Source organism: Mustelus asterias, unplaced genomic scaffold (genome assembly GCF_964213995.1).
Source record: "Mustelus asterias unplaced genomic scaffold, sMusAst1.hap1.1 HAP1_SCAFFOLD_292, whole genome shotgun sequence".
NCBI classification, from domain to species: Eukaryota; Metazoa; Chordata; class Chondrichthyes; order Carcharhiniformes; family Triakidae; genus Mustelus; species Mustelus asterias.
This window is the reverse complement of record NW_027590257.1, coordinates 76,861-99,756: the sequence shown is the minus strand read 5'-3', so window position 1 is coordinate 99,756 and position 22,896 is coordinate 76,861. Positions and strand designations below refer to the sequence as shown.

General features: G+C 47.1%; 1 protein-coding gene across 15 annotated transcripts in view; it reads right to left on the bottom strand.

Moving 5' to 3' along the window:
- Positions 1-22,896, bottom strand: part of LOC144486167 (NACHT, LRR and PYD domains-containing protein 3-like) — a 131,866-nt gene that overhangs the window by 87,890 nt on the left and 21,080 nt on the right. For 9 of the 15 annotated variants that reach the window (XM_078204242.1, XM_078204245.1, XM_078204256.1 and 6 more), the window contains one exon: positions 16,246-16,417. The gene's annotated coding sequence lies outside the window, so the exon portion shown is untranslated. Of the gene's footprint in view, positions 1-16,245; positions 16,418-19,377; positions 19,481-19,936; positions 20,055-22,896 lie in introns of those variants that run through there. The other 6 variants (XM_078204246.1, XM_078204247.1, XM_078204255.1 and 3 more) reach the window with 5 other exon arrangements.

Here is a 22,896-nt window from a genome sequence, read left to right as displayed (position 1 = left end):
AATGGTAGGACTCTGAAGAGTGCAGCTGAACAGAGGGATCTGGGAATACAGGTACAGAATTCCCTAAAAGTGACGTCACAGGTGGATAGGGTCGTAAAGAGTGCCTTTGGTACATTGGCCTTTATAAATCGGAGTATCGAGTATAAAAGCTGGAGTGTTATGGTAAGGTTATATAAGGCATCAGTGAGGCCGAATTTGGAGTATTGTGTACAGTTTTGGTCACCTAGTTACAGGAAGGATGTAAATAAGATTTAAAGAGTGCAGAGAAGGTTCACAAGGATGTTGCCGGGACTTGAGAAGCTGAGTTACAGAGAGAGATTGAACAGGTTGGGACTTTATTCCCTGGAGCGTAGAAGATTGAGGGGAGATTTGATAGAGGTGTATAAGATTTTGATGGGTATTGATAGAGTGAATGCAAGCAGGCTTTTTCCGCTGAGGCTAGGGGAGAAAAAAACGAGAGGGCATGGGTTAAGGGTGAAAGGAGAAAAGTTTAAAGGGAATATTAGGGGGGGCTTCTTCACGCAGAGAGTGGTGGGAGTGTGGAATGAGCTGCCGGATAAAGTGGTTTTCTTCCAACCAAATCCATCACTTTTAACATTTAAGAAAAACTTGGACGGGTTCATGGATGAGAGGGTTGTGGAGGGATATGGTCCAAGTGCAGGTCAGTGGGACTCGGCATAAAATGGTTCGGCACAGACAAGAAGGGCCAAAAGGCCTGTTTCTGAGCTGTAATTTTCTATGGTTCTATGCTTCTATCCTTTGACAAGGTCCCTCATGGCAGACTGGTGCAGAAGGTGAAGTCGCATTGGATCAGAGGTGAGCTGGCAAGGTGGATACAAAACTGGCTCGGTCAAAGAAGACAGAGGGTAGCAGTGGAAGGACGCATTTCTGAATGGAGGGCTGTGACAAGTGCTGTTCCTCAGGGATCAGTGATGGGACCTCTCCTGTTTGTAATACAGTGGAACCGATTTCGCGCAAATTCGGAAATAACGCGATGAATCATTGGACCCATTTTTTTTAACCCTGATTGGACCCCGAAATAGGACCCCGATTTAGCGCGACCCTGCTTTTTTCGCGATAACATTTTATGGACCCCAACCATCGCGTTATAACGGGGTCGCAGTATATATATAAATGATTTGGAGGAAAATGTAACTGGTTTGATTAATAAGTTTGCGGATAACATAAAAGTTGGTGGATTTGCGGATAGTGACGAGGACCATCAGAGGATACAGCCGGATATAGATCAGTTGGAGACTTGGGTGGAGAGATGGCAGATGGAGTTTAATCCGGACAAATGTGAAGTAATGCATTTTGGAAGGTCTAATACAGATAGGAAATGTACAGTAAATGGCAGAACCCTGAACAGTATTGATAGGCAAAGGGATCTGGGTGTACAGGTACACAGGTCACTGAAAGTGGCAATGCAGGTACAGATGTCATGCTTGCCTTCATCAGCCGGGGCATTGAGTTTAAAAATTGGCAAGTCATGTTGCAGCTTTATGGAACCTTAGTTAGGCTGCACTCGGAATATAGTGTTCAATTCTGGTCGCCACTCTACCAGAAGGATGTGGAGGCTTTGGAGAGGGTTCAGAAAAGATTTACCAGGATGTCGCCTGGTAGGAGGACATTAGCCATGAGAAGAGGTTGGAGAAACTTGGTTTGTTCTCACTGGAACGACGGAGGTTGAGGGGCGACCTGAAAGAAGTCTACAAGATTATGAGAGGCATGGACAGAGTGGATAGTCAGAAGCTTTTTCCCAGGGTGGTAGAATCAATTACTAGGGGGCACAGCTTCAAGGTACGAGGTTTAAAGGATTTGTGCGGGGCAGACTTTTTACACAGATGGTGGTGGGTGCCTGGAACTCGTTGCTGGGGAAGGTAGTGGAAGCGGGGAGGGTAGTGACTTTTAAGGGGCGTCTTGACAAGTCCATGAATAGGATGGGAATAGAGGGATATGGTCCCCGGAAGGGTAGGGGGTTTTAGTTCAGTCGGGCAGCATAGTCGGTTGAGGCTTGGAGGGCCAAAGGGCCTGTTCCTGTGCTGTAATTTTCTTTGTACTTTGATCGATGTGCATGTGCACACGTTCCCCAGTTCCTGCCCTCATTGAGAATTGTACACCTTATTTTTTGTCTCTCCGTTTTCTTCCAACCAAATCCATCAGTTCTCACTTCAATGCCACAAATTATTGCTGCCAACTATATGCCCACTTCAGCAACTTGTCATTACCCATTTGGAGTTCCACACTGTCCTCCTCACAGTTTATAATACTTCATACCTTTATGTGTTTGCAAAATTTGAAATTGTCCCCTGCACATCAAGATCGAGATCAGAATATATTCCAGATAAAGCATGGGTCACAATCCCGATCCCTGGGGAACATCCCTACAACCCTTTCTCTGCCCGAAATATATCCATTGAGCATCACGTTCTGCTTCCAATTTTCAGCCATTTTTTTCTCTCTACGTTGCTAATGTCTGTTTTATTCCATGAACTGAAACTTTTCTCACAAGTCCTCTGCATTGCTTTATATCCAATGCCTTTTTATAGTCCATGTACACCGCATTATTCTTATCGATCTTTTTTTGTTTGTTTCCTCCTGATACTTTTTTTAAGCTGGCTTTTCCGATTCAAACCACTTGATTCCAAGTCACTACTAATTCTGTAGTGAATCATTACTTCTGGAAGTGTGCCCGAGATGGCATCGGAGTGTGTTGATTTTTTCCAAGTCATCCCCAACATAGCCTCTAATTCTATATTTTACTCACATTCCATGCTTTTAAAAATCTATGACTCTAACATTACATCCTGAATCTAATGAATCTCTCATCTCTCCAGTGCCAGTACACCCTTTCTCAAGTGAGAACAAAACTTCCCGTTATTCTGAGGCCATTCCCCCGAATTCTCCAGGCATGGCCATTATTTCCTTCCTGTGATTTGGAATTGGAGACCAAGAGTAGTGTGTCAAAGTTCGCAGATGACACTAGAACCTGAAGAGGGACATAGATAGTTTGATTGGGCAAGGGTCTGGCAGATGGGACTACAATGATGGTAAATGTGAGGTCATCCATTTTGGTGGGAACAACAGCAAAATGGACTATGATTTAAATGGTGAAAAAATGCAGCATGCTGATGTGCAGAGGGACCTGGGTGTCCTTGAGCATGAATCGCAAAAGGTTGATTTGCAGGTGCAGCAGGTAATTAAGGCAGCAAATGGAATTTTGTGCTTTATTGATAGAGGGATGGAGTTTAAAAACCAGGAAGTTATGTTGCAGCTGTATACGGTGCTGGTGAGGCCATACCTGGAGTACTGTGTACAGTTTTGTTCTCCTTATTTGAGAAAGGATATACTGGCACTGGAGGGGGTGCAGAGGAGATTCACTGGGTTGATTCCGGAGTTAAGGGGGTTAGCTTATGAGGAGAGACTGAGTAGACTGGGACTATACTCATTGGAATTTAGAAGAAGAACTGGGGGGGGGGTTATGAAGGGAATAGATAAGGAGACATGAGGTTGTTTCCACTGGGGGGTGAACTAGAATTCGGGGGAATGGCCTCAGAATAACGGGAAGCAGATTTAGGACTGAGTTGAGCAGGAACTTCATCACCCAAAGGGCTGTGAATCTGTGGAATTTCCTGCTCAGTGGAGCAGTTGAGGTTAACTCGTTGAATGTTTTTAAGGCAAAGATAGATTTTTCAACAGTAAAGGAATTGGGTGTTATGGAGAGTGGGCGGGTAAGTAGAGCGGAGTCTACAAAAAGGTCAGCCACGATCTTATTGAATGGTGGAGCAGACTCGATGGGCCTGATGGCCTGCTCTCGATCCTAGTTCTTATATTCTCCTCTATGTACTCTATGAACAGTATGTTTTGTCTGTATAGCGCGCAAGAAACAATACTTTGCACTGCATGCCAATACATGTGACAATAATAAAACAGATATTAAACTTACGAGCCAGTGCTTGCATGGATGGTCCTTAAAACCTTTTCTTTGAGCAAGGCTGTAACATTTACAATTCTCCAGTCCTCTGGTACCTCATTGGAGTCCAAGGAAACCAGAAGATTATGGCCAGGCCCTCTGCAATTTCCATTCTCATCCTTCAATATCTTTGGACACATCTTATCTGCCACTGGTGCCTTGTCAACTTTCAGTACTGACAATCTATTCCTCCTTATCAATTCTGAACCCTCTTGTGACAGAGGTTTCTCGTGTTTCCATGGCATTCGTAGCATATATCTCCTTGGTAAAGGCAGGCACAAGGTATTCATTTAATACCTCAGCATGCCCTGGGCTCCAAGCAGAAATTCCCTTTTATGGTACCTATTCGCCTTACATTGTAATATGGTGACAAGTGGGAAGTATGTGACTATAGAAGACGTTGGGATTCACCTTTATGTTGGCTGTCAGCGTTGTCTCCGTCTTTCGAATGTGATTTTTCCCCTCCACTCTGAACCTTTTGTATCTCTTTCTGTTCTCAACTGAATTTTATACATGACACTAGTTATACACACATTTTTTTTCTTCCTGATCTTAATTTCTCTCTTTTTTTCATCCAGGGATCTCTGGTATCGTTTGCCCTTTCACTTTCGAGGGGATATAACTTGTCCGTGCCCGGATCATTTCTTTTCTGAACGTAACCCATCGCTCACCTAGTTTACCCCCATTCCTTCATTGCAGTCTAAATAAACCAGCTTTGTGCCTGCTCCACTGAAGGTGTCTCTCCCCTGAGTTAAGTGTTGATGCTCTGCATTGCCCTTTGTCCTTCTCTATTAACGCCCTAAACCTTACAGTACAACAGAGTGCGGGTTAGGTGGATAGACCATGCGCAATTGCCCCTTAGTGTCAGAGGGTGTAGCCAGGGTAAACACATGGGGTTGTGGGGATAGGCCCTGGGTGGGATTGTGGTTGGTGTAGACTCAATGGACTGAATGGCCTTCTGCACTGTAGGATTCTATGACTATCTGCTCAATGACATTTGACACTTGATCTGCTTGGCCCACCTCATTTTCGAGAAGCAGGTCCGACAGTGCAGCCTTTCTTGGTGAACTGCAGGCTCATTATTGTCGAAGATTGCTCATATATTGGATCCTCTGACCCCCCTCCACCCATTATACTCCTACTGTCCAAGTATACATTCAGGTAATGAAATTGTAACTATAATTTTTGCATTTTCCAGCAATGAATTCAGATATATTCTGGGTGGTCTGTAGTCTACACAGAAGCAATATAAATGCGCCTTTATTTCTTCCTTTGCTTTAACCAAATTGATACTGTCCTTGAATCCGCTGGGACATGCTGTTTCTCCAGCACTGCGAAGCTCTCCCTTAACCAGTACCGCCACCTCCTCCTCCTTTCCTTCCAGTCCCAGCTTTTCTAAACACCTTGTACCCAGTTCTGCCTTTCCTGGATCCAAGTCTCTGTCATCATCAGAGCATCAAACTTCCACACCGGAATCTGTGTCCGTAACTCACCAATCTCATTTGTTATACTCGGCACATTCACATACATGTGTCGAAACCCTGATTTCAACAACATTACTTTCACCCTTAATCCGCCTTCACCTATTACTACTCTCCAGACTAGTGCTATCTGACTCTCCCAGTATTATAGAACATAGAACAGTACAGCACAGAACAGGCCCTTCGGCCCTCGATGTTGTGCCGAGCTTTATCTGAAACCAAGATCAAGCTATCCCACTCCCTATCATCCTGGTGTGCTCCATGTGCCTATCCAATAACCGCTTAAATGTTCCTAAAGTGTCTGACTCCACTATCACTGCAGGCAGTCCATTCCACACCCCAACCACTCTCTGTGTAAAGAACCTACCTCTGATATCCTTCCTATATCTCCCACCACGATCCCTATAGTTATGCCCCCCTTGTAATAGCTCCATCCACCCGAGGAAATAGTCTTTGAACGTTCACTCTATCTATCCCCTTCATCATTTTATACACCTCTATTAAGTCTCCCCTCAGCCTCCTCCGCTCCAGAGAGAACAGCCCTAGCTCCCTCAACCTTTCCTCATAAGACCTACCCTCCAAACCAGGCAGCATCCTGGTAAATCTCCTCTGCACACTTTCCAGCGCTTCCACATCCTTCTTATAGTGAGGTGATCAGAACTGCACACAATATTCCAAATGTGGTCTCACCAAGGTCCTGTACAGTTGCAGCATAACCCCACAGCTCTTAAACTCCAACCCTGTTAATAAAAGCTAACACACTATAGGCCTTCTTCACAGCTCTATCCACTTGAGTGGCAACATTCAGAGATCTGTGGATATGGACCCCAAGATCTCTCTGTTCCTCCACAGTCTTCAGAACCCTACCTTTGACCCTGTAATCCACATTTAAATTAGTCCTACCAAAATGAATCACCTCACATGTATCAGGGTTAAACTCCATTTGCCATTTTTCAGCCCAGCTTTGCATCCTATCTATGTCTCTTTGCAGCCTACAACAGCCCTCCACCTCATCCACGACTCCACCAATCTTGGTGTCATCAGCAAATTTACTGATCCACCCTTCAGCCCCCTCCTCTAAGTCGTTAATAAAAATCACAAAGAGCAGAGGACCAAGCACTGATCCCTGCGGCACTCCACTAGCAACCTGCCTCCAATCCGAAAATTTTCCATCCACCACCACCCTCTGTCTTTGATCAGACAGCCAGTTACCTATCCAATCGGCCAACTTTCCCTCTATCCCACACCTCCTCACTTTCATCATAAGCCGACCATGGGGGACCTTATCAAACGCCTTACTAAAATCCATGTATATGACATCAACTGCCCTACCTTCACCAACACACCTAGTTACCTCTTCAAAAAATTCTATCAAATTTGTGAGGCACGACTTGCCCTTCACGAATCCATGCTGACTATCCCGGATTAATCCGCATCTTTCTAAATGGTCGTAAATCCCATCTCTAAGGACCTTTTCCATCAACTTACCAACCACCGAAGTAAGACTAACCGGTCTATAATTACCAGGGTCATTTCTATTCCCTTTCTTAAACAGAGGAACAACATTCGCCATTCTCCAGTCCTCTGGCACCATCCCCGTGGACAGCGAGGACCCAAAGATCAAAGCCAAAGGCTCTGCAATCTCATCCCTTGCCTCCCAAAGAATCCTAGGATACATTTCATCAGGCCAAGGGGACTTATCGACCTTCAGTTTATTCAAAACTGCCAGGACATCCTCCCTCCGAACATCTATTTCCTCCAGCCTATTAGCCTGTAACACCTTCTCTTCCTCAAAAACATGGCCCCTCTCCTTGGTGAACACTGAAGAAAAGTATTCATTCATCACCTCGCCTATCTCTACTGACTCCATACACAAGTTCCCACTACTGTCCTTGACCAGCCCTAACCTCACCCTGGTCATTCTTTTATTCCTCACATAAGAGTAAAAAGCCTTGGGGTTTTCCTTGATACGACCCGCCAAGGACTTCTCGTGTCCCCTCCTAAGCCCCTTTTTCAGCTCATTCCTTGCTAACTTGTAACCCTCAATCGAGCCATCTGAACCTTGTTTCCTCATCCCTACATAAGCTTCCCTCTTCCTTTTCACAAGACATTCCACCTCTTTCGTGAACCATGGTTCCCTCACTCGGCCATTTCCTCCCTGCCTGACAGGGACATACCTATCAAGGACACCCAGTATTTGTTCCTTGAAAAAGTTCCACTTTTCATTCGTTCCTTTCTCTGACAGTTTCTGTTCCCAACTTATGCCCCCTAATTCTTGCCTAATCGCATCATAATTACCTCTCCCCCAATTGTAAACCTTGCCCTGCCGTACGGCCCTATCCCTCTCCATTGCAATAACAAAAGACACCGAATTGTGGTCACTATCTCCAAAGTGCTCTCTCACAACCAAATCTAACACTTGGCCCGGTTCATTTCCCAGTACCAAATCCAATGTGGCCTCACCTCTTGTCGGCCTATCCACATATTGTGTCAGGAAACCCTCCTGCACACACTGCACAAAAACTGCCCCATCCGAACTATTTGACCTACAAAGGTTCCAATCAATATTTGGAAAGTTAAAGTCCCCCATGACAACTACCCTGTGACCCCCACACATATCCATAATCTGCTTAGCAATTTCTTCCTCCACATCTCTATTACTATTTGGGGGCCTATAGTAAACTCCTAACAACGTGACCGCTCCTTTCCTATTTCTAACCTCAGCCCATATTACCTCAGTGTGCAGATCCCCCTCGAAGTGCCTTTCTGCAGCCGTTAAACTATCCTTGATTAACAATGCCACTCCTCCACCTCTTTTACCAGCTTCCCTACACTTACTGAAACATCTATACCCCGGAACGTCCAACAACCATTCCTGTCCTTGTTCTACCCACATCTCCGTAATGGCCACAACATCGTAGTCCCAAGTACCAATCCACGCCCCAAGTTCATCTACCTTGTTCCGGATGCTCCTTGCATTGAAGTAGACACACTTCAACCCACCTTCCTGTCTACCGGTACCCACCCTTGACCCTGATACCTTCCCCAATACCTCACCACCCTCACTGACTTCTGGACTACAACTCCTTTTCCCACTCCCCTGACAAATTAGTTTAAACCCCCCTGAAAAGCCGTAACAAATTTCCCTCCTGGGATATTGGTGCCCCTCTGGTTCAGGTGCACCCCGTCCTGTTTGTGCAGGTCCCACCTTCCCCAGAATGTGTTCCAATTATCCACGTATCTGAAACCCTCCCTCCTACACCATCCCTGCAACCACATGTTTAACTGCACTCTCTCCCTGTTCCTCAACTCGCTATCACGTGGCACCGGCAACGTACCAGAGATGACCACATGTTTTGTCTTGGCTCTCAGCTTCCAGCCCAGCTCCAGAAATTCCTGCTTTCAATCCCCGTCCCTTCTCTTACCTATGTCATTGGTACCAATGTGTACCACGACTTGTGACTGTTTCCCCTCCCCCTTCAGAATCCAGAAAACACGGTCTGAGACGTCACGGACCTTGGCATCTGGTAGGCAACATACCATCCGTGAGTCTCTTTTGCTGCCACAGAACCTCCTATCTATCCCTCTAACTAACGAGTCCCCAATAACTATTGCCCTCCCGCTCTGCCCCTTACCCTCCCGAGCCACAGAGACGGACACAGTCTCTTTGCGCACGCTATTATTCCTCCATATTTCTCATACCCCAGATGACTTAGGAAAAAGCCCTCACAACAACACTGGCAAGACACTCAAGGAACTCGGGATCAACTATATTCAGGTGCAATCTGTCCCCCTTCTACACATGCCATCCCCCACAGAGCAAGTCCCACTGTCCCTGAAATCTGAAGCATTCCCTCCTGCACCATCTTTCCAGCCATGCTGGATGGATAAAGAGTAACAGGGTGATCTGTCTTATTTCGCTATTTCTGTACTCCCTCGCAGGTAATCCTGGTCTTATTACACGCGAGGTCCTGTCTGCTAATTTTCCACCTAGTTCCCTAAATTCTGATTGCTTTCTACCTAACCCAGAAGGAGAGCAGGAAGACGGGGAATAAGAATACTCTGAACTTGTCAGGTATTCTTGAAGATGCAAAACCACTCAAACGATGAAATAAGAATACTGGTCTGAATCAGTCTTTGATACTTTATAATGGAACACCAGTTCAACGGGGAAATAGAAATACTGGCTTGAAACTGTTCTTGTAGAATTTAAAATGCAACGCCTTACTTGTGACAAATGAATTAACTTTAACTTTATATACTCAGTGTTGATGCTGCCTGTATTTAGACAAGAATCACCTAGATATACTGAGTATTATAATGCTGTGTCTATTCAGACTAGAGTCACCCAGATATACTCAGCGTTATAATGCTGTGTCTATTCAGACTAGAATCACCCAGAGACACACAGTATTGATGGTCTGCATTCAGGATGGAATCACCCAGATTTTCTCAGTGCTGAGGCTGTTTCTATTCAAACACTTTCTCACTGTTAATCGGTCACCATTTCCTCTCGCGCACGCTCAGACGGAATGCCAGCGCATGCGCATTGAGTGGTCCCGTGCCCTGTTTCCAGTTTGATTCTGCACAGGCGCATTGCCGGTCATGACTGTCCCTGCGCATGCGAGAAGCCCAAGGGAGGAATTACGCTGACCCCCTCCTCGTATCCATGCAGCGAGATGTCAATCAACTGTCCCTCGCCAATAGAGAGCTCAGCCTCATTATAATCACTAATTGATAGAACGAAACCCAGTAAGGTTGATGTATTACTGTCACATGTATGAGCACACAGTGAAAAGTATTGTTTCTTGCGCAAGATACAGACAAAGCATACCATTCATAGAGAAGGAAACGAGAGAGTTCAGAATGTACTGTGACAGTCATAGATATTTTCGAGAGAGGAGGAGAGAATAGTTCAGGGACAGACAGAAAGAGAGAGAGAGAATGAGAAAGAGCGCAAATGGTTCAAGGACAGAGAGACAGCAAATGGTTCAGGGAGGGAGGAGAGCGAGAGAGCGCAAATGCTTCAGATAGGGGGAAAGAGCAAATGCAAATTAATCCAAGATGGTGCCAGAGTGTGGTGACCTCTTGCGAGCTGTGCCCAGCAAACCCTCCAAATCTACATTTCACTATCGTTCTATGCTTCTAAAACTCCTATTCCTTTAAAGTCTCCATCAGACTTTTGAATCAACCTACGTCATATTAAGTTGATCTTTCTCTGCACCCTAACAATGACTATAACACGGCACTCTCCACTTTCCTTCTCTCTGAATGGTATGCTTTGTCCATAGAGCATGCAAGAATACTTCTCACTGTACACTAATACATGTAACAATAATAAATGGTTCAGGGAGGGAGGAGAGAGAGAGCAAATCGGGTGGCACGGTGGCAAGTGGTTTGCACGACTGCTTCACTGCGTCAGGGATCCAGGTTCGATTCCTGGCTGGGGTGACTGTTAGTCAGGAATCCTCACCTTCTCCCATGTATGTATGGGTTTCCTCTGGGTGCTCCAGTTTCTTCCAACCGTCCGAAAGACATTCTGGTTGTGAGCATTGGCCGTGTTAAATTTGCCCTCAGTGTAGCCGAACAGGAGCACGAGTGTGGTGACTGGGGGATTTTCACAGTAACTTCATTGCAGTGTTAATGTAAGCCTACTTTTGAGACTAATAAATACATTTTAAACAGAAGTGGGCGATTCAGGGTGCGAATTCACGTCATAAACCAGCTGATTGCCTCGATGCTGTGGTACCGGCTGCTCATTCTGACCCCTCCCCACCTTTGTCACAAAGATCCAGAGAACGCTCGGAGAGTTCTTCTGGGACAACAGGCTGCACTGGGTCACTGCTGTGTTTGAATCTCCCGCTTAGGGAGAGCGATCAGGCACTGGTTTGCCTTCACAACCAGATGGGGACCTTCCACCTTCAGACCCTGCAGGGAAACCTCTGCTTTGAACCCCCTCCTCGATGGTGTACCCTGGCCATGTATTTCTTCCGCCAGGTGCATGGCCTGAACTATGACATGCAGCTCCCGTTCACAGACCTGAGCGGTCTCCTTGGCTCCCTGCAAGTGTTGCCCATCTTTTACAAGGAGCTTCTGAAAGTCTGGGTCATGGTCACCTTGTTCCACATCTCTCTCCTGTCTGGAGTAGCAGCTGTCATTCGGAAGCCGCTGCTCAGGAATCTGCTCCTCCACCAATACCATTTCAGGTGGCTGGCAGAGAGGAAGGCTGTTGCTGCTGGGTTCCAGGGTCTGGGACGTGCTGCGTGGTGGCAGAGTGGGCTGGATGACACCCCATGAGCTAGCTGAATATGCACCAGTGGAGGTTCAGCTCATGGCCAATGACATCTATGACCTTAGAACCGTCAAAGAACAAAGCACAAAAAACAGGACAGCACAGGAACAGGTCCTTCGGCCCTCCAAGCCTGCACCGATCATGTGTACCTAACAAGACCATCCGTTTGTATCCCTCTATTCCCAGTCTGTTCACGTGCCCAGACCCGACGTCACACTTGCGGTGGGATCCCATCTCAGCATGCACGTGCTCAGACGGAATTTCACATTGGCCCTAAGCCCAGACCCCACTTCCTGGATTTGGCACCCCATAGTTTGAGCTGCCTTGTGAAAATGCTCTCTGTGCCTTTTGCCACGACACGGAGGGTTTCCTGTCTGGGCTGCTGCTGCACACCTTCCACTACTGGCCCTCGCCAGACATTCCCTGGTGCGCCTTGTTGCCGTCCGGCGGCGGAGATTCCCAATGGAGGTCCCACTATGAAGGGATCCACTTCCGATACGTTGGGGTCCTGGAGTGGAGACTCATGCCCGCAGCAGTACCACGCAACCATAAATTGTACCAGTTCACGGGCTCCCAAGTATCCTGCCCTCTTTGCAGTCTTGTGGAATCTGTGGGATACGTTTACATTCACTGTCTTAGGCTGGACTCCCTTTTCATTACCCAAAAAATATTTCATTGATGTTCTGTTTGCACTTCAGTCCCACGCTCCTGATTGACGGGCACCTGGTGCGGAGCGGTGGGGGTGGGAAGGCAGAGGACCGCCTTGTGAACCTGCTCCCGGGCCTGGCTAGATTTGCCATAAGCAGGCCCAGGCAGAGGATAACCAAGAGGGTCGTCCCACCCGACTGTCTGTCCCTCTACTGCGGCTACATATGTGGCAGTGCGACCCTGGAGAGGGAGCATGCGAACTCCACGGGCATCACTGAAGCCCAGCAGGGGCTGACATCCATCCCTTTAATCACCTTTTGATTTGATGTTTGAAGTTTTCTTTACACTTTGCTTTATTTTGTTTGGGGCGACTCCCGGCTTTTTAAGGGGCCACTGCTTTAATTTTGCCCCTCAGTTTATCTGATTTATTTGGTTTGCCAATAGGATGAGTTCACCTGTGGGCTTGTTGGAAGGAAATTGGGAGCACAAACAATTCACACCAATGGTTTCTGTCCCTGGCTGTTACTCAGGGCCACCCAACTGATTTTACACTTTGATCTTCAAGAACTAAGGGTCATCTCTCACGACACTACTAATGCCCTCTCTGATATACACAAATTGCCCCACCACTGGCTCCCTGTTTTTTATCGTTGCTGCTTCCTCACTTCGCATCTCAATTTCTATCTTCCCTGCGTCTGTATCAACTTTAAACAGACGTGGGCCATTCAGAAGTGTTCTGGAATTCAACATGATCACAGCATTACGATCCCACTTGATATTAACACCTGATAAGTCACGTCCAAAGATGGAACACGGCTTCACATATTTGAATAACATTTTGGCGAATTGTCAAGAGCTGGAGGCCAAGGTCTCCGCTTGTCTGAATAGCTGGACAGGACTGCTCTGAGTGCTATCTTACAGGGCGCGGGTTCTCGTCATAAACCAGCTGATTGCCTCCATGCTCTGGTACCGGCTGGTCACTTCGACCCCTCCCCACCTTTGTCATAAACATCCAGAGAACACTCGTAGAGTTCTTCTGGGAGAAAAGACCGCACTGGGTCACTGCTGTGGTTCGGAGTCTCCTGCTGAGGGAGGGTGATCAGGCACTGGTGACCTTCCACCTTCAGACCCTGCAGGGATACCTCCTCATTGAATCCCCTCCTCAATGGTGTGCCCTGGCGATGTACTTCTTCCGCCAGGTGTGAAATTACTCTCCCTCCTTCTGAAAGTCTGGGTCATGGTCACCTCGAGGTACATCTCTCCCCTGTCTGGAGTAGCAGCTGTCGTTCGGAAGCCGCTGCTGTGGAATCTGCTCCTCCACCAATACCATTTCAGTTGGCTGGCAGAGAGGAAGACTGACTGCTGTGTGACAGGGTAAAGGACGTGCTGGTGGTGGAGTGGACTGGATGACACCCCACGAGCTTGCTGAGTATGTGGTGGAGGACTTTCAGCTCATGGCCAATGGAATCTATGACCTGAGAACGGTCATGCTCGGACAAGACGTCACATGTGGTCTCGAGGAGGCACAACTGCGTGATGGGATCCCGTCTAAATGTACCTGCTCGGGCGGAACTTCACATTGACCCGAAACCCAGACCTCACTTCCTGGATCTGGCACCCCATAGTTTGAGCTGCCTTGCAGAAATGCCCTCCATGCCTTTTGCCTCAGCACAAAGGGTTTCCTGTCTGGGCTGCTGCTGCACACCTTCCACTACTGTATCCTCACCCATCACCCGCACACGCCTTGGTTCGCCTTGCTGCTGTCTGGCGGCGGAGGTTCCCACTGGAGGTCCCCCTCCGAAGGGATCCTCTTCCAACACATTGGGGACCTGGGGTGGAAGCTAGTGCACGCAGCGATACCACGCAACCGTAAATTGTACTGATTCACTGGCTCACAAGAAACCTGCCCTTCTTGGGATCTTGTGGAGTCCGTGGGCCACGTCTACATTCAGTGTCTTCGGCTGCACTCCCTTTTGGTTCCCCAAATAACTTTCATTGATGTTCTGTTTGCACTTGAGTCCCACGCTCGTGATCTACGGGCACCTGGTACGGAGGGGTAGGGGTGAGGAAGGCAGAGGACCTCCCTGTGAACCTGCTCCTGGGCCTGGCTAGATTGGCCATAATTAGGCCCAGGCAGACGGCAACCAAAATGATCGTCCCACACGACTGTCTTCCCCTCGACTGGAGCTACATACGTGGCAGTGTGTCCCTGGAGAGGGAGCATGCTTAGTCCACAAGGACCATTGAGGCCCGGCAGGGGCTGGCGTCCATTATCGATCCCTTTAATCACGTGCTGATCTGATATTTTAAGTTTCCTTTACACTTTGCTTTATTTTGCTTAGGGCAGTTCCTGACTTTTTAAGGGGCCACTGCTTTAATTTTGTCCCTCAGTTTATCTGATTTATTTGGTTTGCCAATAGGATGAGTTCACCTGTGCGCTTGTTGGAAGGAAATTGGGAGCACAAACAATTCACACCAATGGTTTCTGTCCCTGGCTGTTACTCAGGGCCACCCAACTGATTTTACACTTTGATCTTCAAGAACTAAGGGTCATCTCTCACGACACTACTAATGCCCTCTCTGATATACACAAATTGCCCCACCACTGGCTCCCTGTTTTTTAATCGTTGCTGCTTCCTCACTTCCCATCTCAATTTCTATCTTCCCTGTGTCTGTACCAGTGTGTCTCTCTCCAGCTCACTGTTTTTCCTCTTCTCCCTGACCCCCGTCTGTCTCAGTGTCGGTTCGCCCTGGTCTCTCTCTCCTTTCTGATTAACATATCTCATCGCCTCTGTCTATCTCCAGAATCTGCCTCACACGGACTGATCCCCTCGCCTAGCCCCCCACCCAGCTGCTCTCTCTCCACCGGTTGGTGTCCACACCTCTGTCTCTGGTACTGAGATCAGTCAGATCGTTACCCTGGCAACACAGGAAATCGCTCAGCAAAAATAACTGAAAACGGAAATAACAAAACCACCATCACACACCCTGTTGGAGAGAAATCAAAGGAAAGGAGACAAAATGGTTACCCGGCACACAAAATGGACTCTGGAAAAAGACATTAAGAGGCACTGACTTTGGGCACAGACATTACATAAAGAGTTAAAACCTTTAGTGTTTAAATTACTGCAGGAAACAGGTCAGACCTTGAGGCACCTTAAACTCGAGATAAAAGCAGACCCAGAACAATGAGTTTGATGACGAGATCAGCCACTGATGAGGGACATAAATGTATAAATGTATATAACAAGATCAGCCATTGATAGAAGACATAACTGCAGATATGTATCTACTCTATGTATAACCATGTGTTAACTGTCGATGTCCGTACCTGTCTACTCAACTTGTAACGATGTGCTAACGGCTAATGTCCACACTGTCTATTATCTAACAATGTATAAAAGATGCTCAACTACCATTGTGTAGTTGAGAAGGTGAGTGCCTGTACTGTGGAGTGCCAGCGCTTCTCCCAAAGCTTTGTCTGAATAAAACTGTTTGTTGAACCTCCAAGTCTGACTCCGAAGTGGTGAATTTCCCACAACACACCCTCAGTTCAGTTCAGAGGAAGATTAACCCAGAACAGTCAACCAGTTCTGTTTAACAATGAAACAGCAATTCCAATATTGCGTGTTTTAAACACCAAAACGTGACGCTGTCGGGGGCTTGTGAAATTCAGGCGCGGTGTTTCACGAGACACAAACTGCTCCAACTTCATGGTACATCACACAGCCTTACACTGGAGAATTGTGCTTGGTGCTCACACACTCCATATCTCACTCAGCATTTCCAACCTCACCTTAACATCTTTTTGTACTTGCAACAGGACCAGAGTAAATGGAACTCCCTCTTACCTTCCTCTCCAGAAAATATATGGAAGCTGTTTGAATGTGAAGGGTTCTCTCTGGCTGGCGCTCTCACAATACTGTGCTGGTTCACCTCTTATAGTTCTTCAGGGCACAATCCCTGCTGAATTGCAACTGTGGATATTCACAATTAATCCAGCGATCTCCCGGAGATCTGATTCTGCCAAGAGAGAAAGAGAGTCAAATAATGCCAGTGTGAATCAAAATGACAATTTAGCCACATACCCGACATCAAAAGATGCTGAAGGGGAAGCAGGAGTGTTGGAAATGTTTCAATTACGATATTATCATTCGAAATATGAACAAAGTTCATAAACTATCTGATCTCACTAACTCCATCCTCCCCGGGTTACACACTGTCTGATCTCACTGACTCCATCCTCCCCGGGTTACACACTGTCTGATCTCACTGACTCCATCCTCCCCGGGTTACACACTGTCTGATCTCACTGACTCCATCCTCCCCGGGTTACACACTGTCTGATCTCACTGACTCCATCCTCCCCGGGTTACACACTGTCTGATCTCACTGACTCCATCCTCCCCGGGTTACACACTGTCTGATCTCACTGACTCCATCCTCCCCGGGTTACACACTGTCTGATCTCACTGACTCCATCCTCCCCGGGTTACACACTGTCTGATCTCACTGACTCCATCCTCCCCGGGTTACACACTGTCTGATCTCACTGACTCCATCCTCCCCGGGTTACACACTGTCTGATCTCACTGACTCCATCCTCCCCGGGTTACACACTGTCTGATCTGTCTGACTGCATCAAAGAAAATTACAGCACAGGAACAGGTCCTTAGGCCCTCTTAGCCTGACCATGCTGCCTGACTTAACTAAAATCCCCAACCCTTCCAGGGACCCTATCCCTCTATTCCCATCCTATTTACGTATTTGTCCAAATGCCCCTTGAAACTCACTATCGTATCTGCTTCGACTACCTCCCCCGGCAGTGAGTTCCAGACACCCACCACCCTCCGTGTAAAAATACTTGCCTCGTACATCTCCTTTAAGTCTTGCCCTTCGCACCTTAAACCTGTGCTCCCTAATAATTGACTCTTCCACCCTGGGAAGCAGCTTCTGACTATCCACTCTGTCCATGCCCCTCATAATCTTGTAGACTTCTGTCAGGTCGCCCCTCAACCTCCGTCGTTCCAGTGAGGACAAACCAAGTTTCTCCAAACTCTCTTCATAGCTAATGCCCTCCATACCAGGAACATCCTTTCTGTACCCTCTCCAAAGCCTCCAGATCCTTCTGGTAGTGTGACGACCAGTATTGAACACTATGTTCCCAGCGCAGCCTAACTAAGGTTCTATAAAGCTGCAACATGTCTTGCCAATTTTTAAACTCAATGCCCCAACCGATGAAGGCAAGCGTGCCGTATGCCTTCTTGACTACCTTCTCCACCTGCGTTGCCACTTTCAGTGAACTGTGTACCTGTCCACCCAGATCCCTCTGCCAATCAATAATCTTAAGGGTTCTGTCATTTACTGTATATTTTCTATCTGTATTAGACCTTCCAAAATGCATTACCTCACATATGTCTGGATTAAACTCTATCTGCCATCTCTCCGCCCAAGTCTCCAACTGATCTATATCCTGCTGTATCCTCTGATGGTCATCATCGCTATCCGCAAATCCACCAACTTTTCTGTCGTCCACGAACTTACTAATCAATCTAGTTACATTTTCCTCCAAATCATTTATATATATATGTTACGAACAGCAAAGGTTCAAGCACTGATCCATGAGGAACGTCATTTGTCACAGGCCTCCATTCAGAAACACACCCTTCCACTGCTACCCTCTGTCTTCTTTGACTGAGCCAGTTCTGTATCCACCTTGCCAGCTCACCCCTGATCCCATGCGACTTCACCTCCACCAGTCTGCCATGATGGACCTTGTCAAACGCCTTACTGAAGTCTATATAAACAACATCCACTGCCCTACCCTCAATCATCTTCGTCACTTCCTCAAAAAACTCGATGAAGTTAGTGAGACATGACCTCCCCTTCACAAAACCATGTTGCCTCTCGCTAATCGGTCCATCCTACCTGGGGTACACACCGTCTGATCTCACTGACTCCATCCTCCCCGGGTTACACACCGTCTGATCTCACTGACTCCATCCTCCCCGGGTTACACACTGTCTGATCTCACTGACTCCATCCTCCCCTGATTACACACTGTCTGTGTGGAGTTTGCACGTTCTCCTCGTGTCTGCGTGCGTTTCCTCCAGGTGCTCCGGTTTCCTCCCACAGTCCAAAGATGTGTGGGTTAGGTTGATTGGCCAGGTTAAAAATTGCCCCTTAGAATCCTAAAATGCGTAGGTTAGAGGGATCAGCGGGTAAATATGTGGGGGGAGGGCCTGGGTGGGATTGTGGTCGGTGCAGACACGATGGGCCGAATGGCCTCCTTCTGCACTGGAGGGATTGTATAATACTATGATTCTATAGAGTTTGGGATTTGGGGCTGCTGTGGCAATACACGTGTTGCACTGTGAATGTGCACGTATCCTCGTATTCAATCAAGCTCTGTCAGTTTCCTTGCATTTGTTGATTTACAGCCGCACAAAACAATTTAGTTTCATGTGCTGCAAATGCTCAGACAGGGCCCAGACTGAAATAATGAAGAGAGATCTGGTGCTGTGTTTACTCAGACAAGCGCTTGATTGCAGTAATTTAGATGCTGCAGCACAGTGTTTACACAGACACGGCCTGGATTGTAATAACAGATCTTTCTCTGAAACATTGAATCATCCAATTGCTGCAGTGCAGGAGGAGGCCATTTGGTCCATCCAGTCTGTACCGCCCACAATCCCACCCAGACCCTCTCCCCGTGTTGACCCTGCTAATCCCCCCTGACACTGAGCAGCAACTGAGCCTGGCCAGTGCCCCTGTGCTGCTGATGTTTGGAGAGTGTGAGGAAAGGGCCGCAGACACGGGGAGAATGTGCAGACTCCACACAGACAGTGAGCCAAGGCCGGGAATTGAAGCCGGCTCCCTGGCGCTGTGAGACCGCAGCACCAACCACTGAGCCACCGCGCCGCCCACAATGTAACTGACCGTCCCCGCTCTGTTAATATGATACAAAGACGGGCTGTATTTACACAGGAAACCGCCATTTTAATCCTCAAGCTGAATGTTGTTGGAGTTGAAACTTTTTCTGGGCCGTTAATTCCTCCCCGTGATTCACAAACCCGGAAATACCCGGATACGCAGTGAACAAACCGCAGTGCGCCTGCGCACAATAGGAAGCGGGCCGCGCCCTCCCGCAGTGAAGTTGGCGCAGGCGCACCCGGGGCGGCGGCAGCTGCTTTCCGGCGATTGGTCAGCTCCCTGTCACGTGCTGTGAGCGGGCAGTGACTTCAGACCCCCCTCTCCAGCCGCGCGCAGAAACCGTCAACGGCCGCGCCACGTGACCGCGAGCCTCTCTCACTGAGTGGGCGGGACCTCACCGCACCCTCATTCCCCATTGGTGCGTTCTGCTGTCCGTCAAATGAACACAGCCAATAGGAAGCCGCTCCAGCAGAATGATTGGCAGCCAGTGCGCGGGCGCACTCGGGCAGCTTGTGATGAAGCAGCGACTCGCTGCCACTGGGGACAATCCCAGTCAGCGAGAGTCGGCGCCGCTGAAGCGGAGACTTTTTCTCTTATTTAATTCCTTACCGTGACTCAAAGATTCGGTGTGAGCGCCGCTGGGAAAGCCCCGCACACGCAGTGAGAAACGGCGCGGCGCCTGAACTCCGCACTCGAGACGGCGGCGGGCGGGCTGATTGTCCCGCTCGCCGATTGGCCAGATCCAGGTCACGTGCTGTGCGTCGGCAGTGACGTCACAACGCCCCCTCCAGCCGCGCGCGGAAACCGTTTAACGGCCGCTTCCAGCCACGTCACTGAGTGGGCGGCACCTCATTGCGTCATCATTCAGATTTACATACAGCAGGGAAACAGGCCCTTCAGCCCAACTTGTCCAGGCTGCCCCTGTTTTTAAACCCCGAAACTCGTCCCAATTGCCCACATTTGGCCCATATCCCTCTAGACCCATCTAACTCAATGCTTTTTAAAAGACAACATTTTCCCCACCTCTACTACTCCCTCTGGCACCTCGTTCCAGACACTCACCACCCTCTGTGTGAAATAATTGCCCCTCTCACCTTCAACCTCTGCCCTCTAAGGTTGAGACTCCCCGACCTTTGGGAAAAGACATGAACTATCCAGCTGATCTGTGCCCTCATTATTTTATAGACTCGCTGTGGATTCGCTGCCATTGGAGACAATCCCAGCCAGCAAGAGGCAGCAATGAACCTCATAATTGACCCGAGCCCTCATAATTGACAAGGGACACATCAAATCGAGGGGAGGCGGGAGTGCAAATTGCTCAGGGAGGGAGCCAACAGAGTGAGCAAATTGTTCAGGGAAGGAGGAGAGAGAGAGGGCAAGTGGTTCAAGGAGGAGGGAGAGGAAGAGAAAGGAGAGAGAGGGAGGACGCAACTGGTTCAGGGAAGGAGGAGGGAGATATAGAGGGAGAGAGAGGAAGAGATAGAATGAGAATTCAGGGAAGTGGAGAGACATATACTCAGGATGGGGTGGCACGGTAGCACAGTGGTTAGCACTGCTGCTTCACAGCTCCAGGGAACTGGGTTCGATTCCCGGCTTGGGTCACTGTCTGTGTGGAGTTTGCACATTCTCCTCATGTCTGTGTGGGTTTCCTCCGGGTGCTCCGGTTTCCTCCCACAGTCCAAAGATGTGCGAGTTAGGTTGATTGGCCATGCTAAAATTGACCCTTAGTGTCCTGAGATGCGTAGGTTAGAGGGATTAGCGGGTAAATGTGTAGGGATATGGGAGAAAGGCCTGGGTAGGAGTAAGGCCTGGGTGGGATTGTGGTCGGTGCAGACTTGATGGGCCGAATGGCCTGTTTCTGCACTGTCGGGTTTCTATGATTGATGATCTGTTTTCAGACTAGAATCTCCCAGATATACTCAGTATTAATGCTGTTTATTCAGACTAGAATCTCCCAGATATTCTCAGTGTTATAATGCTGTTTATTCAGACTAGAATCTCCCAGATATTCTCAGTGTTATAATGCTGTTTATTCAGACTAGAATCTCCCAGATATTCTCAGTGTTATAATGCTGTTTATTCAGACTAGAATCTCCCAGATATACTCAGTATTGATGCTGTTTATTCAGACTAGAATCTCCCAGATATTCTCAGTGTTATAATGCTGTTTATTCAGACTAGAATCTCCCAGATATACTCAGTATTGATGCTGTTTATTCAGACTAGAATCTCCCAGATATTCTCAGTGTTATAATGCTGTTTATTCAGACTAGAATCTCCCAGATATACTCAGTATTGATGCTGTTTATTCAGACTAGAATCTCCCAGATATTCTCAGTGTTATAATGCTGTTTATTCAGACTAGAATCTCCCAGATATACTCAGTATTGATGCTGTTTATTCAGACTAGAATCACCCAGATATTCTCAGTGTTATAATGCTGTTTATTCAGACTCGAATCTCCCAGATATACTCAGTGTTGATGATCTGTATTCAGACTAGAATCTCCCAGATATTCTCAGTGTTATAATGCTGTTTATTCAGACTAGAATCTCCCATATATTCTCAGTATTGATGCTGTTTATTCAGACTAGAATCTCCCAGATATTCTCAGTGTTATAATGCTGTTTATTCAGACTAGAATCTCCCAGATATTCTCAGTGTTATAATGCTGTTTATTCAGACTAGAATCTCCCAGATATACTCAGTATTAATGCTGTTTATTCAGACTAGAATCTCCCAGATATACTCAGTGTTATAATGCTGTTTATTCAGACTAGAATCACCCAGTTATACTCAGTATTAATGCTGTGTTTATTCAGACTAGAATCTCCCAGATATACTCAGTGTTATAATGCTGTTTATTCAGACTAGAATCTCCCAGATATTCTCAGTATTAATGCTGTTTATTCAGACTAGAATCTCCCAGATATACTCAGTATTAATGCTGTTTATTCAGATTAGAATCTCCCAGATATACTCAGTATTAATGCTGTGTGTATTCAGACTAGAATCTCCCAGATATACTCAGTGTTAATGCTGTGTGTATTCAGATTAGAATCTCCCAGATATACTCAGTATTAATGCTGTTTATTCAGACTAGAATCTCCCAGATATACTCAGTGTTAATGCTGTGTGTATTCAGATTAGAATCTCCCAGATATACTCAGTATTAATGCTGTGTGTATTCAGACTAGAATCTCCCAGATATACTCAGTGTTAATGCTGTGTGTATTCAGATTAGAATCTCCCAGATATACTCAGTATTAATGCTGTGTGTATTCAGACTAGAATCTCCCAGATATACTCAGTGTTAATGCTGTGTGTATTCAGATTAGAATCTCCCAGATATACTCAGTATTGATGCTGTTTATTCAGACTAGAATCTCCCAGATATACTCAGTATTGATGCTGTTTATTCAGACTAGAATCTCCCAGATATTCTCAGTGTTATAATGCTGTTTATTCAGACTAGAATCTCCCAGATATACTCAGTATTAATGCTGTTTATTCAGACTAGAATCTCCCAGATATTCTCAGTGTTATAATGCTGTTTATTCAGACTAGAA